The following is a 5,135-nucleotide window of genomic DNA, read 5'->3' as shown; positions in this document are numbered from 1 at the left end:
TTTCTGGCGTTAAACGCCCAGAATGGTGTCAGACTAGGCGTTAAACGCCCATTTGCTGCATTCACTGGCGTTTAAACGCCAGCAAAGTTTTCCTCCAGGGTGTGCTATTTTTCTTTCTGTTTTTCATTCTGTTTCTGCTTTTTCAATTAATTTTTTGACTTCTCATGATCATCAACCTATAGAAAACATAAAATAACAAAGGAAAATAGATAGATATAATAAAATTGGGTTGCCTCCCAACAAGCGCTTCTTTAATGTCAGTAGCTTGACAGTGGGCTCTCATGGAGCCTCACAGATACTCAGAGCAATGTTGGAACCTCCCAACACCAAATTTAGAGTTTGAATGTGGGGGTTCAACACCAAACTTAGAAGTTGGTTGTGGCCTCCCAACACCAAACTTAGAGTTTGACTGTGGGGGCTCTATTTGACTCTGTTTTGAGAGAAGCTCTTCATGCTTCCTCTCCATGTTTACAGAGGGATATCCTTGAGCCTTAAACACAAAGGATTCTTCATTCATTTGAATGATCAATTCGCCTCTGTCAACATTAATCACAGCCTTTGCTGTGGCTAGGAAGGGTCTGCCAAGGATGATAGATTCATCCATGCACTTCCCAGTCTCTAGGACTATGAAATCAGCAGGGATGTAATGGTCTTCAACTTTTACCAAAACATTCTCTACAAGTCCATAAGCTTATTTTCTTGAATTATCTGCCATCTCTAGTGAGATTCTTGCAGCTTACACCTCAAAGATCCCTAGCTTCTCCATTACAGAGAGAGGCATGAGGTTTATGCTTGACCCTAGGTCACACACAGCCTTCTCAAAGGTCATGGTGCCTATGTTACAAGGGATTGAGAACTTCCCAGGGTCCTGCCTCTTTTGAGGTAATTTCTGCCTAGTCAAGTCATCCAGTTCTTTGGTAAGCAAAGGGGATTCATCCTCCCAAGTCTCATTACCAAATAACTTGTCATTTAGCTTCATGATTGCTCCAAGGTATTTAGCAACTTGCTCTTCAGTGACATCTTCTTCCTCTTCAGAGGAAGAATACTCATTAGAGCTCATGAATGGCAGAAGTAAATCCAATGGAATCTCTATGGTATCAGTATGAGCCTCAGATTCCCATGGTTCCTCATTAGGGAACTCATTGGAATCCAGTGGACGCCCATTGAAGTCTTCCTCAGTGGCGTTCACTGTCTCTTCCTCCTCTCCAAATTCGGTCATGTTGATGGCCTTGCACTCTCCTTTTGGATTCTCTTCTGTATAGCTTGGAAGAGTACAAAGAGGGAGTTCAGTAACTCTCTTACTCAGCTGACCCACTTGTGCCTCCAAGTTTCTAATGGAGGACCTTGTTTCAGTCATGAAAATTTGAGTGGTTTTGATTAGATCAGAGACCATGGTTGCTAAGTCAGAGTGGCTCTGCTTAGAATTCTCTATCTGTTGCTGAGAAGATGATGGAAAAGGCTTGCCATTGCTAAACTTATTTCTTCCACCATTATTGTTGTTGAAACCTTGTTGAGGTCTCTGTTGATCCTTCCAAGAAAGATTTGGATGATTTCTCCATGAAGGATTATAGGTGTTTCCATAGGGTTCTCCCATGTAATTCACCTCTTCCATTGAAGGGTTCTCAGGATCATAAGCTTCTTCTTCAGATGAAGCGTCCTTAGTACTGCCTGGTGCAGCTTGCATTCCAAACAGACTTTGAGAAATCATATTGACTTGTTGAGTCAATATTTTGTTCTGAGCCAATATGGCATTCAGAGTATCAATCTCAAGAACTCCTTTCTTCTGATTTGCCCCATTATTCACAGGATTCCTTTCAGAAGTGTACATGAATTGGTTATTTGCAACCATTTCAATGAGTTCTTGAGCTTCTGCAGGCGTCTTCTTCAGATGAAAAGATCCTCCAGCAGAGCTATCCAATGACATCTTGGACAGTTCAGACAGACCATCATAGAAAATACCTATGATGCTCCATTCAGAAAGCATGTCAGAAGGACATTTTCTGATCAATTGTTTGTATCTTTCCCAAGCTTCATAGAGGGATTCGCCTTCCTTCTGTCTGAAGGTTTGGACTTCCACTCTAAGTTTACTCAATTTTTGAGGTGGAAAGAACTTTGCCAAGAAGGCATTGACTAGCTTTTCCCAAGAGTTCAGGCTTTCTTTAGGTTGTGAGTCTAACCATATTCTAGCTCTGTCTCTTACAGTAAAAAGGGAATAGCATAAGTCTGTAGACCTCAGGGTCAACCCCATTAGTCTTGATAGTGTCACAGATTTACAAGAATTCAGCTAAAAACTGATGAGGATCTTCCAGTGGAAGTCCATGGAACTTGCAATTCTGTTACATTAGAGAAACTAATTGAGGCTTAAGCTCAAAGTTGTTTTCTCCAATGGCAGGGATAGAGATGCTTCTCCCATAGAAGTCGGGAGTAGGTGCAGTAAAGTCACCCAGCACCTTCCTTGCATTGTTGGCATTGTTGTTGTGTTCGGCTGCCATGTCTTCTTCTTTGAAGAATTCTGTTAGGTCCTCTACAGAGAGTTGTGCTTTAGCTTCTCTTAGCTTTCACTTCAAGGTCCTTTCAGGTTCAGGGTCAGCTTCAACCAGAATGCCTTTGTCTTTGCTCCTGCTCATATGAAAGAGAAGAGAACAAGAAAATATGGAATCCTCTATGTCACAGTATAGAGATTTCTTGAGGTGTCAGAAGAACAGAAAAATAGAAGAAAGAGGTAGAAGAATTCAAACTTAGTAAGATAGAGTTTGAATTGTGCATTGAGGAGGAGTGTTACTCCATAAATAAAATGATGTGAGAAGAGGAAAAGAAATTTTCGAAATTTAATTAAAAAGATTTTAAAAACATTTTGAAAAATTGAAGAATGATTTTCGAAAATAAAGTTGAAAAAGAAATAAAGTGATTTTGAAAAAGATATGATTGAAAACTATTTTGAGAAAGATGTGTTTTCAAAAACTTGGTGCGTGTAAATTGTGATCATCAATGACTTGGCTAACAAGAAAAGATATGATTCAAACATTAAACCTCTCTCAACAGAAAAGGCAACATACTTGGGATGTTGGATCAAATCATTAATTGTTAGCAAGTATTTTTGAAAATGGAAAGAAATTGATTTTGAAAATATATGATTGAAAAGATATGATTTGAAAAAGATTTGATTTTGAAAAACTTTTGAAAACTTGAAAAAAATTTGCATTAAAAACAAAATCTTCCCTCTTGTGCCATCCTGGCGTTAAACACCCAGAATGGTATCCATTCTGGCGTTTAACGCCCAAAATGCTACCCTTTTGGACGTTAAACGCCCAGCCAGGTATCCTGGCTGGCGTTTAAACGCCAGTTTTCCTTCCTTACTGAGCGTTTTGAACGCCCAGCTTTTTCTGTGTAATTCCTCTGCTGCATGTACTGAATCTTCAGTTCTCTGTATTATTGACTTGAAAATAGAACCAAGATCAAATAAACAATGTATGCAAGACACCAAACTTAAAATGAGACACTAGACTCAAACAAGAAACATAAAATTTATTTTTTTTGGTTTTTATGATTTTATAATTTTTTTGTACTTTTTCGAAAATTATATGGAAAAGGAAAATAAAGGTTTTGGAATTTTTAATAAGAATTCCAGGAATCATGCAATGTTAGTCTAAAGCTTTAGTCTAAAGGAATTAGACATGTCTAGCCAAGCTTCAGCAGAACATTGCATTCAAGAGCTAAATTGATGAAGATCAATCAGCTTTGGTGATGATAAGAACATCACCTTGAAACACTAGAATTCATTCTTAAGAACTCTGAAGAAAAATACCTAATCTAAGCAACAAGATGAACCGTCAGTTGTCCAAACTCAACCAATCCCCGGCAACGGCGCCAAAAACTTGGTGCGCGGAAATTGTGATCATCAATCGCGCCATCAACATAGTACGCTCAATTGCAATCTCAACTCTTTATCACAACTTCGCACAACTAACCAGCAAGTGCACTGGGTCGTCCAAGTAATAAACCTTATGCGAGTAAGGTCGATCCCACGGAGATTGTTGGTATGAAGCAAGCTATGGTCATCTTGTAAATCTCAGTCAGGCAGACTCAAATGGTTTTGGAGTATAATATAAGATATAAGATAAGGATAGAGATACTTATGCAATTCATTGGTGAGAATTTCAGATAAGCGTATGGAGATGCTTTGTCTCTTCCGTTTCTCTGCTTTCCTACTGTCTTCATCTAATCCTTCTTACTCCTTTCCATGGCAAGCTGTATGTTGGACATCGCCGTTGTCAATGGCTACAGTCCCGTCCTCTCAGTGAAAATGTTCAACGCACCCTGTCACGGCACGGCTATTCAGCTGTCGGTTCTCGATCATGTCGGAATAGAATCCAGTGATTCTTTTGCGTCTGTCACTAACGCCCCACAATTGCGAGTTTGAAGCTCGTCACAGTCATTCAATCATTGAATCCTACTCAGAATACCACAGACAAGGTTTAGACCTTCCGGATTCTCTTGAATGCCGCCATCAATTCTAGCTTATACCACGAAGATTCTAACTCCACCGTTGAAAATACATAAGAACAAGGTCTAGGCATGGCGGTGAGGCCAGCCCCATGATCTAAGATATCATAAAACTCGAAGATAGCTACCAAGATGATAATACAATAGTAAAAGGTCCTATATGTAGAGAACTAGTAGCTTAGGGTTTACAAAGATGAGTAAATGAAATAAAAATCCACTTCCGGGCCCACTTGGTGTGTGCTTGGGCTGAGCATTGAAGCTTTCATGTGTAGAGACTCTTCTTGGAGTTAAACGCCAGCTTTTGTGCCAGTTTGGGCGTTTAACTCCCATTCTTGTGCCAGTTCCGGCGTTAAACGCCGGGCAATCTTGAGCTGATTTGGAACGCCGGTTTGGGCCATCAAATCTCGGACAAAGTATGGACTATTATACATTGCTGGATCCCAGGATGTCTACTTTCCAACGCAGTTGAGAAAGCGCCAATTGGGCTTTTGTAGCTCCAGAAAATCCACTTCGAGTGCAGGGAGGTCAGAATCCAACATCATCTGCAGTCGTTTTAGCCTCTGAATCAGATTTTTGCTCAGATCCCTCAATTTCAGCCAGAAAATACCTGAAATCACAGAAAAACACACAAA

The 5,135-nt window shown here is 39.9% G+C and overlaps 1 non-coding gene across 1 annotated transcript; it reads left to right on the top strand.

The window, feature by feature from the left end:
* Window positions 1-1,978: 1,978 nt before the first annotated feature.
* On the top strand, window positions 1,979-2,086 carry LOC127748156 (small nucleolar RNA R71). The gene has a single exon (XR_008010099.1). It is a non-coding gene; the product is annotated as a small nucleolar RNA R71 (small nucleolar RNA).
* Window positions 2,087-5,135: the final 3,049 nt, after the last annotated feature.

Source organism: Arachis duranensis, chromosome 5 (assembly GCF_000817695.3).
Source record: "Arachis duranensis cultivar V14167 chromosome 5, aradu.V14167.gnm2.J7QH, whole genome shotgun sequence".
NCBI lineage: Eukaryota > Viridiplantae > Streptophyta > Magnoliopsida > Fabales > Fabaceae > Arachis > Arachis duranensis.
Note: the sequence above shows the minus strand (reverse complement) of the source record. Positions and strands in the feature narration are given on the sequence as shown.